This window comes from Ornithodoros turicata, unplaced genomic scaffold, assembly GCF_037126465.1.
Source record: "Ornithodoros turicata isolate Travis unplaced genomic scaffold, ASM3712646v1 Chromosome28, whole genome shotgun sequence".
NCBI classification, from domain to species: Eukaryota; Metazoa; Arthropoda; class Arachnida; order Ixodida; family Argasidae; genus Ornithodoros; species Ornithodoros turicata.
Window position 1 is genome coordinate 1,141,584 of NW_026999351.1, and position 16,362 is coordinate 1,157,945.

Consider the following 16,362-nt stretch of genomic DNA (forward strand, 5'->3'; position numbering starts at 1 on the left):
TTCTCTGGTGTCAGAGGAGAACTTCCCACGGTGCTGTTCTTGCACACGGAGTGCCGATTCAGAGTCGGGTGCGCACGCTGTAGACATTTCTTGCTTCCTCTTATACTCATCCATAAGCTTTCCTTTGACGTATTCCAAGGTCAGGTCGTCATCTGGCCTAGTGTCCAGAGCGGTGACAGCGCTTCGTAAAAGTCCCGAAGCCCGCTGAGAAGAAGAGCACCCACTTGGAAATTAGTGATTTCTTGCGCGATGCCTATAAGCCGCTCTACTAACTCCACAATTCGCCTGTTGTAAATCTACGTATCTTCATCGTTTTCCACACGTGACTGGTATAGCTCCCTGAGTAAATAAAGCTTGTTGCTTAAGTTTGCTCGCTCGTGAACCTTCTTTAGCTCCTCCCACATCTGCTTCGCTGACGTACAGTTACAGACGTGCACGATCTGTCCGTCATCGATGCTCAGGGAGATTGTGCTCTGGGCCTTACTGCCTCCGGTGATCCATGCAGGCGTTGTATCCGCTGCGACGTCACTCGCAACGTACGACCAGGTGCCCCCGGATGAGTAGCATTTTCATCTTAAACTTCCATACTTGGTACTTGCCGTCAACGAGCTTCGCCACAGAGAATTTGCTTCATTCTGCAATTTCCAACTCGACGCAGCAGGAGATGACGAGCAGACCCGGTTGAACGATTACCGACGATCAACGCGCCCTGGGCCCATAACCTGTTGAAAGGGACGAGCCACTTAGCGAAAGTATGAACAGCTTTACTGACTGAAAGCGCAAGTGATCAGAAGAACCGCCAAATGTCAGTTGTCGTCGTTTTCCAACAACCAATCACAAAAACATCACGCAGTGTTGACTGCAAGACAGGGAAGGAAGTCGTAGTTACTGAAGGACACACGGCTGACTCTTGATGGTATGTCCCGCACCTGTTCACCACTTACACCAGTTGTTTGTCTACTGCAAACACGTCACAAGAGGCACCTGAGAAGAAAATAAAAGCGAGTACTGAAGCAAATGCAAGAAAGTCAGTGCGGGGAATGATATCACAATGTTCTCAAATGTATCAGACAAAATGTAAATCAAACTCTTCCTTTTTTTACATGTTTAACCCATTCCACCCCCCCACCCCCTAAAGTGTACCTGCAACAACAGGCTTAACGAAAAGAACACTCTAAGGTGTTTCTTCCAACCAGCATTCCCTGACATTGACAGGGGAGTCGACGTTGAACGAGCATCATGTAGTGCACTGTATAATTACTATGCGCTTAAGAGAAAGAACCTAAAAAACCGTGCTACTGAATTTACATTCGAGGCCCTCAACGAAGCAAACATTGAGCAACAGAATGCGAAGATTCCTTGCACCTTTGTAGCCGAAACGCATACGTTTGTTGTCAATGCTGCTCTTCATGAATCGTACTTCGACAAGTTCTGCATGAGAAAAAAGAGAACAATCAGAAAGAGAGATTCAGCGTCATTGCTCAATACATTCGCGAGAAAGAAGATAGCTATAGCAATAGAAACTTCCGTTTCAACACGTTCTAGCTGTAAACAGGCTGTTGAACAACATTAAGCTGCGACAGATCAGTTGCACAGGGAGAAGCAGCTTCTCAGAAACAAAAGATAAAATTCTACAAGGTGAATACTAATGGTGCCATTTAATAATAGTAATAATAATTGGGGGTTACGTCGCGCGACAACTCAGATCATGAGCGACGCCACAGCTGTCGGTCTGTGGATTGCGTTTGCCCACCTGAAGGTCCTTTAACGTGCGATGAAAGCTCATCACACGGCGCCCCTTATTTAACGTCCCTCGCGGAAGAGCAACTTGTACCCTACCACCGAGTTGCTGACGTCCTCGGCCGGGTTCGAACCCGCGATCTCGGGATCAGAAGGCGAACACGCTACCGACTGAGCCACCGAGGCCGGTAATGGTGCCATTTGATCACAGCGTTCTATGGGTGCCCTTCATAACGTAGTCAATGTTGCATCCAAAAACTGTAATTGTACGCCTCAAAGTACAACTTTTGCACGTATTTTGAAGTATGCTGTTGCAAACCGTTCTACAACTGTTCCTGAGGAAGTATTAAAAGCTACACCAGTCCAAACGAGTAGTAAAGCTGTTCAACTCACCTTTATTCGTGCTTTCGTGTACTCTTAGCAGCAGAAGTTGTAAGTCGCTGGGCTTGCCGCTGTGTACGCAATTATTCCGTAAGTTATGGGCACAGACACTGCAGTAGGATCCTATTCTTCGGAAGTACACGCTCGTTCGCTGTTTCACATCGAGAAAACGGGTGAATTCGTCTTCGAAATAGCATCTCTGCCGAACGCAACCACAGCAAGCGGACGCCATTGTTGGCTTGCCGACGGATGGCATAGGGTGACGTCACGGAGCTGCGGAGGGGCCTTGTGTATGTAGGTGGTGTTGACACAGCCCGCTCAGAGGAGCCTAGATGATGCCGGAACAGAACGCTCCTGACGTCACTACTGTTCCAAGTGCGGCTTTCAGTCGAGGGCAAGAGATGCAAGTTCGGAATTGCATTACAAATTCTTGGAGTCGAATATAAAGGAAACATTTTGCATGGTACATCGGAACGATATAAGGAATCATCTGACAAGGCCTGTTTTACTTCACATTTCGTGTCCAGATTGGACCTTTATTATGTCAGAACAATGGTGGTGAAATACCATTTCCTCACCTACCTCACTACCTTCTCAATAGATACTAACAGAGATTTGGCGCTTGTAGACCTATTTTAAACATATCATTTATCTGCTAACATTTCCGTTCGCTCTTGATTTCCACTCCGCCTATGCGGGCAAACCGGTCCATTTTGCAGCTATTCACTTCCTATTCGCTACGGTTCTAGACTTATTCGCTTCGTATTCGATTATCCAAATCAGTTGTTCGCTTCATATTCGCTTCGGTTTTCAAACCACTCTTTGCACGGGATAGTTAACATGCAGGTGGCGAAGATGTTACACTGTATGTCGTGATGTAGTAGGGCGAAAAGATATCTAAGGGAGTTGCTCACTGAAGAAGTAGCGATAACCATATTCGCACTCACGTTCATCGACGAGGTTTACTTCATCAGGACGTTCAGCAGGAGCGGGAGCAACTTCTGCGGTACCAAATGCAATGCATTAAGCAACACAGGCAAATGAGTGAGTCAATCAGAACTTGTGGACTGCGCACAATCTGCAACTCTTCTAACGTTTCCATCAGCGTCATATTCTGATGGGACCATTCAGCCGGCTGTGGGATATGAGTCATAAAACGGCCATAATGGCAGTTATCAATTGTTTTTGCGAGTATATATTTCCCGCTCAACATATGCTGCTTGCGCAGAAATGCTACACTTCTAGAAGCCGTATGTTATTTGAAAAACACTGCATGGACCGCTGATCTGTGCCGCAATCGGTAGACGGTTTCAAAACCATGGTCAACATGTCAGTAGATAATGTCGTTAAGTTAATATATTGTTTCATAAAGTGTATTGAAATGCAAGAGGCAAACACGTACAAGAACAGCACAACACACTCCGAAAACACTGATAAAGCACTCCCTCAATCCCTTTCTTATTCACATCCTCGACTCGTGTAATACTGTGTCCGTCCATGGGACGTTTGCTGTGCGGTCATACGGCGTATTTCGGAGGCGATGCCTGGTGGCATTCTTACTCTCTTCTCAACTGTGCACATCATGAGAGTGCACATCTCATCAGACACTATTGCTACACTATGGACCTTCACGGTGGGATGGAATGAAATGGTCGCTCAATCGGTGCAGTGCGTCTGTCACCATTCTGACGTAGTCAGATAATGTGCATCCTGGCGCGACTACTAAGGGAAATGCACCGACATATGTATCAAAAGCGCCCGAGGAACACCCAGGAAAAACGAAATGCCATTAATTACTAATGTTCTGCCATTGTCACGCAGACCAGTCATTTCGCTCCACGAGCTTACATAGCTCGAATTTTGAGTTCACAATGACATTCAATAAACATACAGCACTTGATGCATAATTTCCATTTCGACGCCACGTATTGCCTTTTTTAATTCACCGGAGCACCAAACCTCATGCCCGGCGTACCCACAGTGTATTTGCTGTTGCATGTTATCTATGTGTCTCCTCCCTGTCCTTCCCAGAGTTTTTTTTTCCTCCTCCTTACATATCCCCATGGTAGTCTGTCAAGTCAATATGTACCGTAGCTTGGAGTTGATAAAATTCCTACTCAGTTAGAACCTATGTTGACACAGGTTTCCTAAAGTGTAATGTAATGAGAGGAAAATACAAGAAGAGCGCAACACCCGAATCAATCACTCCCTCAATAGCCGCAATCCCCCCTTATTTACTCTCTCGACTCACGAAAGTCCCAGTTACCCCTTAGTACCCTGAAGATGGGATGCCATGCTTGTTCATGGGACGTTCGCTGTGCCGCAATGCATCTCGTTTTCTTTTGCAGCATGAAATGAACTGACAAATTTACGAGTGTGAGGTCTTTCGTAGTTTTCTCAAATGTAAATTTCACTTCTTTAGATGGTATATAATCGACACCGCCGATGTCAGTACACGCTGTCGCTACACTTGGGACGTTGACGGTGCAATTGAATGCAATGGCAGCTCAATTGGTGCAATGAATCTGTTACTGCTGGCAAAGCCAGTGAGAATGTTTGGGGATTCAACCCCCATCGACAACCGTGCCTTTGGTAGTGCGCTTTCAGAAAACGAAATGAGGGTGACATCCTCATTTCATGTGCACCATTCCCATAGAACCCTCCCGAAATATATTTGCTGCTGTCCATCACGTACCCGGGCCTATAACTGCCTCCGACGCCTGAGCACTTGCCGTTCCTGAAATATGAATTAAAAAGACAGAGTGTCAGCATCTCCCAGAACGCGATGTCCATAAAAAGACGGCAACTGCTATGCCGCCAAGTTGCAGCGTTCAAAACTCAGGGTCTCAATCCTAGAAAGATAATGGGTCTGAAAATGACCATGTTTCAAAACACGATATTACTGAGCAACGTGCCTGTTTCCTGTTGTTGGTTATTATGTCCGTTCAAGTCGCTTTACCAAATGAAATACAACTATGTAATGAATGAGCTCTTATCTTATTTATGCAAATGTAATGAATGTGACTGGCGGAGCGGTCGCGCTACAGCACCGCAGTGACAGCATTGGGGAGAGTCAACTTGTCTCAAGCGGTAACGCCACTGCGCTGTAGAAAACCACACCAAGGCTTATTCGATTAACTAATGCAGCAGCTTGGAGAGAGGTATGTCCCGCAGAGCGAACCGCTGCATTAGCTCTGCTCAGCGTAGCTGGGGGAGAGAGTCAAATGGTCTATTGCGGGGAGTCACAAGGCGTAAATGTACGGAATGACGATCTCCTCTCAGCAGCGCGATACGCGTCCGCCTCCTAGACGAGACAGCTGCTTCTGCTGTGCTGTCGGCTGCTCATTCCCTTCGACACCGCAGTAGGCTGGAACCCACTAGCCAGCCTGTGCCCTGCTTCGTAGACGAGCTCGTAAGACATTAGCATATCTATCACCAACAGTGCGGGTGAGTTTTTGACGCCAGATTTTGAATGGCTTGCAGCAGATTTAGAGCGTGCCATCATATGCCTGAATAGGTCTGAAGGAAACCCATAAAAAACGTAAGCCAATTACTAATATTAAGCTCCTGCCTGTGTTACGCAGACCAATCATTTCGCTTCATGAGCTCATGTAGCGAGAATATTGATTTTGCAACGACATTCAACAAAGTCCAAAGCGCTTTATGCGTGTTTCTATTCCAGAGCCACGGACTGTTCGTGTTTTTTTTTTATTGGGTGGTTGTGCGTGGTGTTGTAACGGTTGTTATAGGCTGCTCACAAAGCGCAACACCACAAAGCACTTCCTCAATAGCTCAAATCCCTCTGTACTCTCGACCCATGAAAGTCCCAGTTACCCGTTGAGACAGTCAATATGCGATGTCATGTCTGTTAATTGAGCGTTTGCTGCGCGTCCATACATTTCGTTTGGTTTTGCAGGTTGCAATTAAATGCCAAATTTGATAGTCTTGTCTGTGTTTTCTTCATTTCCCCAACTGTGAATTTCAACTCCTTACATGTGAAATAACCTGCAGTTTCTCGTGTCAGTAGAACTGTCGCTACAGATTGGAGGATCACAACGTAATCGAATGGAATAGCCGCTGATTCTGTGCAAAGCATGTGTCAACGCTGACGTAGCCAGAGGGGAAGTTTAGGGGATTTAACCCCTGATCGAAAACGTTCCTTTGGGAGTGCTATTGGGCAAGGGAGATGAGGGTGACATCCCCCTGTCCCCATGTAGAATTATCATCAGGTGTATAATCAGAATTAGCATGATGTCTACAAGCTAGCGATAATACCACAGCATCACTCCCTTTCGTTGAAATATCGGACACGACTGCACTCGATCACGTGATAACCAAGAAGTGAACGAAGAGCGAGCTTCTCGCGCCTCCTTGTCCTGACTTTATTTTTCTCGTATAAATATTGTACCGAAGAACCCATGGGAAACATGCCCCATAGACCCCCCCTCCCCCCAAAAAAAAATCATCGCTACGTCGCTGTTTTTCACATACCCAAGTCGGAAGCTGCCGACACCTGAGCGCTTTGCGTTTCTGAAATAAAAATTAAAATGAAAGCGTTAGCATCCACCAGATGTGATGTCCACAGGAAGAAGTCACTGGTGTGCCACGATGTTTCAGCTTTAAAAATCCAGGGTTTATATCTAAAAATGTCAATATATCTGCAGGGTCCGAAATGACCGTGTTTCAAAATAGGACATCACTGAGCAACGTGTCTGTTTCGCGTTTGTCGACGTCCGTCCAAGTGGCTTGAATCCACTTCCAAGAATGATCCAAGAAGCAATGGTTGATGTACGACGAAATAAACTAAAACTCAGATCTGAACAGCAGTGGTCCAGAGGATAATTTTCGTCTCATTATGCAATCTCTTCCATTTCTAATGCGAACGAAACGAGGAAACATTAATCTGCAACATTTCGTTGCAGTCAAACGTGATACTTGTTGTGTCACTATCGCCAAGCACAACACATCTCACCCATCATGTTGATGCCGAGCTCAAACGACCGCCCGTTCAGAACTTTTACCTTCAACACTCTGCATACATCGTGCATCGGAAGCGAGACGGATGTCGCAAGGTGTCCAGTCGGGAGGGCTCTCTTGAAGAGGTGCGTATTTTGAAGAAATAAAATGAGAACGATTCTTGCCGAACACGCATTAATTTACAAATAGAAGGTCGTTTTCATCACGGTAAGTCATAATATGGGAAGTGAGGTTCAGCAAACTTACTCAATGATATTTGGCAATAATTTTCTACGTTTATCGTGTCAGTTGTTTTGGGAAAAAGTATCACGTTTGCATGAAGCCAGTCGAGTACAACGTTTTCTAGCGATCCCTGACACAAGTGTTGTGTAATATTTATGCGTAATAATACCGCAGCACGGCAAATAATTTACTATATATATAATACTGTAGCGGCCGCCTGGTGCGAAATGGGCGTGATGAACATCGCGAGGACGGTGCGACGTATGTTTCGTGACTTCAGCGCTCGTGCTAGATTCAAAAAGGGCTTGGACATCCCAGTCGGACGAAGAATAAACCCACAAGTTTTTCGGCACTTGCTACATTTTGGTGGCAGCGGTAGGATTCTCTTAGTGACATGCAGCTGAAAACACGTCAGTACTTCAGCAATTTCTTCTACCCGACACATATTCTTGTGATGGGGACTTCAATCCTAGGAGAAGCACCTTCTCGCCTGAGCTCCAGGTAGTTCTTGACCGACGAGCGGGGAAGTTATTGCTCTTCCCGTTGTTCGCCGCAAATGAGAGATAACATGGTACGAGATGCGTTTATTCTTGGCTTCGACTCTGCCACCGAGACAAGGTCACCTCTGCTATCCCTGGAACGCTGGTGATGCTTTTCAATAGCCGATGCTTTTCTAGTAGTCTTGCAGTTATTCGCCCATTTCCGCTATCTCCTTCCGCTGCATCGCGCACAGTGGCGTACGTGTCACAAGCCACACCCACGACAGATCCACTGGCGGGACTTGCATCAGCGATAGCTGGATTGGACAGGAAAGTTGATGCCCTTGCCACCTCTGCAAAATTGCACGCCCTGCAAACGTCCCCGTGTGCTACCGCTGCGGCAATCCGAGTCACTTCGCATGCTGTTGCACACGGCGTACACGAGGATGAGCCAAGTCCCGGTTTTACAGATATCCGGCAACATGAAACTAATCGGCAATTCCTTGTTCGGCCTCGCTGGGAACGGCTATACAGCGGTCCACCGGCAACCTGGGAGGTACCTCAATCATGATTACAGGCGCCGTTGAAGGATCGCCAGTTAGGATGCTGCTAGACTCGGGATCCAGTGTGACTGTCCTCAACTACGATGTCGGTGCAGAAAACTGCTTAGGCGTTCCCGACCCAAGCGACTGTACCCCAGACTCTTTACGACCTCAATGGCAACCCATTGGACGTTCCAGGAGTTTATGACCTGATGATATCTGTCCGGGAACTACCAGTACCGTTCTACCTGTGGTTTAGTTGTCCGTGGTATACGCGTGACTGCATTCTCATCGCAACTTCCTCGTCAGACAGCATTACATCATCGACTTCGGGCTCTCAGCCCCTCAAGCTCGCTCGGAAATACCAACAGCACACAGGGAATCGTACGTCAGCCACTGGACCATCTGCACAGGGGTCACTACTATACTGCAGCCACATACGGGTGACTCAGAGGAGCATGGGGTGTTACGTGTGGGGGTTTCCATGAGCAGCATTTCAGACACGATGTACACCCGCCGGAGACGCTGGCGTTCATGGCGATGCAAGAGAACCTGCGTTTAAGTTTTTCGAGGTGGCCTACGAAGGTGGCCTACGATGGAGATGTCATGTGCAGATATGAGCATTTCGGCAACCAAAGTTTTTGGCTCTACAGGGACGGGAGGACTGGTGGGACTCTTCTTCCACACTAAACAATGTTTGTGGCGCAGGTAGTGCTTAGATTCGGCCTGAAGAGACGGCGCCGTGACGCGGCCGACTGGGTACAAAATCACCTCAGACAGAACAGGGTCACGCATCTGGTGCGAACATAAATCGGCATGGGACAGTCTGTGGGCCGCGAATTCGCAGACGAGCCAGGCATTCGCGGCAGGGCGTCGGCCATTACGGTGCTGTATTCCCGGTTGGTAAATAACACGCAAATGAAACCATTGAGTTGTTCGAGCCAGCGTGCAACCTGGCCTTCTGGTTCCTGAAGAACCGGGGTCATGTAGTGCACTGTGGTTGGTCCTGTAGACGTACTCCTTGCCGTTGAAGATAATGACGGAATACGCGAATGAAATAGACAAGTGAGAGCAGCTCTTTGCGTGTGGGTCTGTACTTCCTCTCGGGCTTGGTTAGGCCTAGACTTCCGTAAGCTATGCCTCGCTCGGTCGCGTTTCGCTAATGATAGAACAGCGTCTAAACCGCTGTCGCTTGCATCCGTGTCCACAATGATGGGCAAGGCTGAAGTCTCGATAGCGAGGACTGGCGCGCTTGTGAGAAGGCGTATTAAGATGGGCAAAAGCAGCCTCACAGTCCTCGGTCCGCGCAAAGGCGGTGCCCTTTTCGAGCTGACGATGCAGTGGAGAGGCGATAGTGGCGAAATCTCTGGTGAACCGGCGTTAATACGACGCTAAACCCAACAACGACTGGAGCTCCTTCGCGCTGGACGGTGAGGGCAAGTTCACTACCTTCTCATTCTTGTCCGGGGCGGGGTAATGTGTCGTGATGCTTCATCCAGCTTCTCTTGGCCATAGCCAGAAACGAGATCCAACGAACTAAATTGCCTGGCACCCTTCAAAAGTTCGACTGTAACGTCGATACGTGGAAGGGGGAAGGGTCTGTACAAGTAAAGTGGATTCTCCAGCAGTGCGTCACCCCCCTTATTCAATATATGCTTTCCCTAGATCGCATCGGCAAAGTACCCAATTCTCCTTCTGACCGTCAATCTGGTAAGTATGGTACCGGATTACTACCGCCTCGATGATACGCGGCAAATTCCTCTTTGATACCTTCGCGGCACATGAACATCTTTCTGCAAGGGGGAATAGTGCAGCGGCCCATAGTTGCGGAATGAACGTGATGAACATGGCGAGGATGGTGGGACATGAGTTTCGTGACTCAGCGCTCGCGCTAGCTTCGAAAACTTGTTGGACATCATCTTACGAATAATAATCCCATATGTTTTTCGGCCTGCTCCAGTACAAAACATATATATGTTCCTTCGGCGAGATGCTCTTTTTCGACCAGTTACACATCGACCTAGTCGGCCCTCCGGCGAAGGTCTACCGCTACCCCTCTCTTACTCGACCGGTTTTACGCGCTGGCCGCAGGCTAACGCTGATTCCTGACATCACGGCAGAAAGAGTGGCCCACGCATTGATCTTCTCTGGTTTACCGATTCGGCGTCCCGTCCATTGTCACCACGGACAGAGGACGCTAGTTAGAATCGGCCCTCTGCATGTCCACGTGTGCAGCGCCCTCGTAACCCATCACATTCGAACCACAGCCTCCATCCTGCTGCCAACGGCCTGGTCGAGCGCCTCCATCGGCAGCTCAAGGCTTCCCTCTGCGCCACTGACCATGGCGACAAAACATGGTCCGTACGTCTTCCCTTCCTCCTGCTTGACCTTCGCGCGGCAATCCACCAGGACGGCTGCAGCGCGGCCCACATGGTCCTACGACCGCTCCGCCTTCCCGGAACGTTATTCACCTCTCGGCTCCGCTCTTGCCCGACCCCTCCTCGTAACATGGACCGTTTCTGCCCGCTCGGGCACCGCATCCGATATATTCGTGTGTCCCGCCCTTCCTCAATGTACGCACGTATTCTTCCGTCGGGACTCGGTGCGCACCAACCTGCAGCCACCTTACGACATCCCCTACAGGGTCATCTCACGAGCCGGCTAGTTGTTTCAGCCTGGACGTCCCGCTCGGACCCGACACTATGGCCATCGACAGGCTCGAGCCCGCATTTCTGGAGTCGGCACCACGGTGTCGACGCTTCGCCCTCCCTCCCTATGCGCTCAACTGTGTCTCCTGCCTTTCACCCTTCACGTCGGGTACACTGGGCCCAGCAGCTCGAGCAGCGCGGGCCGCCCGCCGCTCGGGTCCGCCTGCTGCCTTCCTTTGAGTCCGGCGCCCGACCTTCCCGCTGCCCTCAGCCCTCGTCGCCGGCTTTGTCATCCGCCTTGGGGATTGCGCTGTCGCAGCAGCGTAATCTTCATCACCAGCACCGCCATCTGTTGTGCGCGACCTGAGCTTTCGTTTTCGGTTCATCGCCATTAACCGTCACTAAACCTATCACCCGCAGTTCAGCCTGGTCGCCCCTGGTCACCACTGTTTTACGCCGACTCAGTGCGCCAATTTTCGAGCGAATTTTTGGACATATCCGCCGTACTACATAACATATTTTGCAGTGGGTTTGGCTGATTCAACCATTGTCTATCTGATTTAGCAACAAAAAACGTTATTTACTAGGCAGTTTTTCGAGATCAATTCTAAAAATTTAATTCATTTCAATTAAAAGTCCGTCTAAAGTAATTTTAGTAGGTGGCAGGATGGCATGCCCGGAAGGTAGCCGCTTACCCAACTATTTTTCTGTTGAGCCGTTTTGTTTTTCTACTTTACAAAGTTGAAATAACACGACATGTGACACACCCTGTATAACGTATGTTTCAACTGTCGGGGCTGCTTTGCGGGAGTGTTTTAGAAGTGTCGGTTCTGTGGCTGGTAAGGCGGTTGTTCATTGATTAGCCGGTTTCACCAATGTATTGCATATAGCAGTCGACTCATTCAATGCGGTATATGACATTGGTTATTCTGTACATCAATGCGTAGCTAACAGAGTGAGTGTAATTGCTCGCAGTGCTTTTGTTGGGCTACCGGTTGATTGTGCTTGCATGTTTTGCAGCGTGGGAGGGTTGCAGGGGCGTGTTTTGTCATACAGGGTGTCCGTTTTACTGATTTTGGCGTTGACCCAGGAGTCTGCTAGGATTTTTGTGCGTCTGTATTGGATACTCCTAGGTGAGTCACCGCACTGGAGGAGCCGCTTCGTATAATGCCGTTGATGTTTGGATGCTGCTTATAAATATCTAGTGATTAAGCTTACTTGGCTCGTGTTAGGATCTTTTCGTGTTCCAGAACCTCGTTTCAGTCCAGTGTGAGTGCCTTACGTCGGAGTTCGGATTGAACGAAAGTCTGGGTGGTCTCTTAAGCAAGTGAGCTTCTCAGCATAGTCTGAGTCATTAGAATTAATTCAGCGCAGTTTTACACTCTGTCCAATACGAGGCGCAACCTTACAGTGGCGCGGGTCGTGACTGTTAATGTGAAAGTGTTATTTGATAGTTTGCTTTTCGTGCACGCTGTGATGAGGTTGTCGTTCTCTAGTGATATTGTGTTGTCATGAAGTCGACTGAGTGAGTTGAGTATTGTGATGTGGTTAATATTACGGTTGTGCGCAATAGCAGATCTACGAACTTTTGAAATTTGAAATAACATATTGAAACATTTGAAAAGAACATAAATACAAACGCAGGGGATGATACCCCTGCGTTTGTATTTATGTTTTTTCATTTTTACCCGTATTTGCATCCTTTCCATGAACCTGTTAACCTCTTATGCTAAAACTCCCCCGTCAACTTTATATATGTTCTGTACCATGCTCGTATTTTTGTAACCTGAAGTGCAAGTCTCGTGCACGAAAGTCTTGTTACCATGTGTAAATAAATAAGTCTGTCCTAACCGTTTTAACATCACACTTTTTTTTCAAGGTTAGCTCAATGATAAGTTTGGTCCCGCGTAACCCTTTGATTTTATGGCAAACCTCCTAAGCGATGCTACTTGCTTACACGTCGCACCGAACGTGACGTGCAGGCTTAATAATATGTTGAAGGGAATTTTCAGTGGTACAGAGCTCACCACCCATGCTGCAATGTGGTACTTTTTTGAAGGGGGGCGGGGTTGGACAGCCCTGTATGAGGATGTAGATGGCGATGCTCCTAAGTAAATCATATTCGGCACAGCCAAGCAGATTTATCCGCCACCTACAACACTTCCAACACCCACAAATTGTTTTGCACACCACTACGTTTTTTTTCTTGTGTACCACTCTTACAATGTACCTGCACCCCTATCTTCGTGCAACTCTCCTCCGCCCCCAAGAGCTTACGGTTCGGAATAAAACCCTCGAGCGCAGGCAGGAGCCATTATACTGTCGGATATGAGGAGTACTTACCCAGTGCCGCGGTAGAACCGGACATGGCTGTCAACTGTTTTGCAAAAAAGAAAAAAAAAGAAAACAGTGAGGGAATGGTTTTTGCAAGGCAAACATCTTAGGTCTGAGGCTACGGGTTAACACACCAGTAATGGATAAGCAAGACCGAAACGGAAGAACTATAGTGGTTTAATAAATAAGTCGAGATAATGATTAGTGCTTCGAATAAAAGGTTTCTTGTAAAGGCTTATAAGTGTTTCTGGGACGAGGTCATAACTTGCTAACAATCAGGTATTGAGGGTCATGTAATTTCAATGAACATGGACATGGTCGGAGTATTCTATTGCCCCAATATGTGTTTAGTCGAAACATTTCAACTGCATTCCACTGAAAACTACATCCATGAAGTGTCGAAGTGTAAAATTTCAAAATAAATGTTCGAGGCTCCAACTCAGTGTTGAAGAAACCCAAGGACCAGCACTGTTTGATAAAGAATGGATTAATTAATTCAGATTGCTTGAACAAACAAATGAATCACAAAGACAGCGACTGAAGCGAAAGCTTCTCAAGACAAAAACAAGATGAAGAAGATTCTAGAAACTCCATGGTCGTACTTGACGACACCAAAGTGAAGTAGAAAGAAGCCAAAATAATTTTAAGCGTGAAAGGCGACGAAGGAATGATGAACCTTCGTACTCGTCCAGTGCTGCATGCACTCAAGGAAAAGTATTTGCCAAATTGAAGCGAGTAGAATAGGAAGTATCCTGACAAATGTCAATGTCAGTGAATGGGCTACTCCCATAGCTTTTGTAGTAAATTCCAATCGGACAGTCAGGATATGTGGAGATTTCAAGAGACCGTCAATCAGCACTCAGTTGGGGATCAGTATCCTTCACTACTGGTTGATGACATTTTCGAGAAATTAACTGGTGGACGGAAATACACAAAAATTGACTTCCGGCAAACATTCCTACAAATGGAATGTGGATGAGAACTCAGGAAATTTGCTAAACATGAGTATGGGAAAAGGTATCTTCCGGTATAACAGAATTGTGCTTGTCATTGCTCCCGCACCCGCGATTTCGCAACGCACCATCGAACACGTTCTACAGGGCGGTCTTATGACACATGGAACGCAAGAAGACATATCAGCGAGTGGTACCACTGAAAATGAAGATCTACAAAAATCTTTGGAATCGTTTAGATTGAAAGCAAACCTGCAGAACTGCTCCTTCTTCCAGGAAAGCATTGTGTGCTGCGAATACAAGATCAGCAGCGAAGGCTTAAAGACAAGAATCGTGCTGTACTTGAAGCTACAACACCCCAAACGTCAGCCAACTGCGTTTTTTGTTATGCTCATCAATTACAAGGTAGATCTTATTCCGGACAAACAAGGGCCAGAATCGAAGGGAATGCAAAGGGACTGGCAAGAGTTACAAACCTTTTCCGACCCTTGCACGCATTTTTCCAAAAATCTGCAAAGGCGAAGTCGACAAAAGACTACAAGTAGCTTTCGGAACTGCTAAAGAAATTATTGCATGTGACACTCGTGCACTGCAATCCGCAGCTACCATCCCGACTCATATTGTGATGCCAGACCAAGTGGCCTCGGCACGGTCTCACGAAAGAGCCTGATGGGACGGAAAGGCCAATCGCATTTTTCTCGTCAACTCTGAAAACGGCGGAAAAGAACTACTCACAATTCAGCTTAGGAATTAGGCTTCACAATTCACAAAGAGGCCTTAGCCATTGTCTGGGGTGCACATGTCCTACGCTTAGGCACACTGCAGACTTCCAACACATCAACCGTTGACGCAGATATCCTTGCCAAGAAGGGGATATCTGCAATCTAATGTAACATCCAAGCAACACCCTTCTAACAGCGGAGTCAGAGGCGAACAGGAGTCAGAAGAGAACGGCAATGCTGAAGTTCGTTGCGCTTATCTATCCCAGATGTTCCACCGGTGAAGCTGAGCTTGAGCATTTAAGCCACCTCCTGTTAACTTCCTGTTGCTCATGCACAACTGCGAGACGCTACCCGACGAGATGTGTCCAAGATATTTGAGATATATACAAGTGAACATTTCTTACCTGATGACACAGTTCAAGTAAAATTTCAAGAAATGTTCGAGGCTCCAACTCAGTGTTGAAGAAACCCCAGGACCAGCACTGTTTGATAAAGAATGGATTAATTAATTCAGATTGCTTGAACAAACAAATTAATCACAACGACAGCGACTGAAGCGAAAGCTTCTGAAGCCAAAAACAAGATGAAGAAGATTCTAGAAACCCAAGGTCGTACTTGAAGACACCAAAGGGAAGTAGAAAGAAGCTAAAATAATTTTAAGCGTGAAAGGCGACGAAGGAAGGATGAAGATTTGAGTTCACGAATGGCTGGGACAATTCTAACTCGGACCAAGATGTTGTGCTTTACAGCCAGTTCCAACATCTCGTCGTCATATATGTCGTCTCTATCAAGCTCGCTCATAATCTCAGTTGTCTCGCGACGTAGACCCCGAATTATTATTATCTATCAAGCGTCGACGAAGGAGAAAGCCCTTCCTTTTCGTGTTTAGAGATAACCGCTATAAATTCGACTGGATAACTTTCCACGATCGCGTTCCCTTAATAAATTAACCAATGACTTCGATTGAACTTACCTTTATGTTGAGGCGGATATTTCTGCAAAACGAGGTCGCACAATGAATCGTACTACATCCACAGAATGAAAGATCATGAACGCGTGACGTACTTCTTCTGCTTCATCCCATGCACGCCATGTATGAGCGCTGTAGTAATTCAATCTTCCAGATAACTTTACTGAAGAAGCGGGAGATATTTACGCATCAGACACGACTGCTGCATCTAGAAAATTCACGGGCAACGCAATATGCTAAATATATATATATATATATATATATATATTCCTCCTTTCCCGGTTTATCCTGAATAATCGGTAAAAATACCGCAGTATAGTTGAAGCCATTTGAATCTGTCGAAACAACGCCGGTTTTTGGGGCTTCCACAAAACTGCTGAGTAAGAAGACCAAC

The 16,362-nt window shown here is 47.0% G+C and overlaps 2 long non-coding RNA genes across 2 annotated transcripts; both read right to left on the minus strand.

Moving 5' to 3' along the window:
- Positions 1-811: 811 nt before the first annotated feature.
- LOC135373643 (uncharacterized) lies at positions 812-13,362 on the minus strand. Its single transcript, XR_010416532.1, has 7 exons — positions 13,333-13,362; positions 6,613-6,651; positions 4,817-4,858; positions 3,069-3,122; positions 2,134-2,449; positions 1,366-1,431; positions 812-984 (listed from the first exon to the last, which is right to left on the minus strand). It is a non-coding gene; the product is annotated as an uncharacterized LOC135373643 (long non-coding RNA).
- A 366-nt stretch (positions 13,363-13,728) lies between these two features.
- On the minus strand, positions 13,729-16,059 carry LOC135373621 (uncharacterized). Its single transcript, XR_010416523.1, has 3 exons — positions 15,972-16,059; positions 15,403-15,480; positions 13,729-13,791 (listed from the first exon to the last, which is right to left on the minus strand). It is a non-coding gene; the product is annotated as an uncharacterized LOC135373621 (long non-coding RNA).
- Between the last annotated feature and the right edge of the window lie 303 nt (positions 16,060-16,362).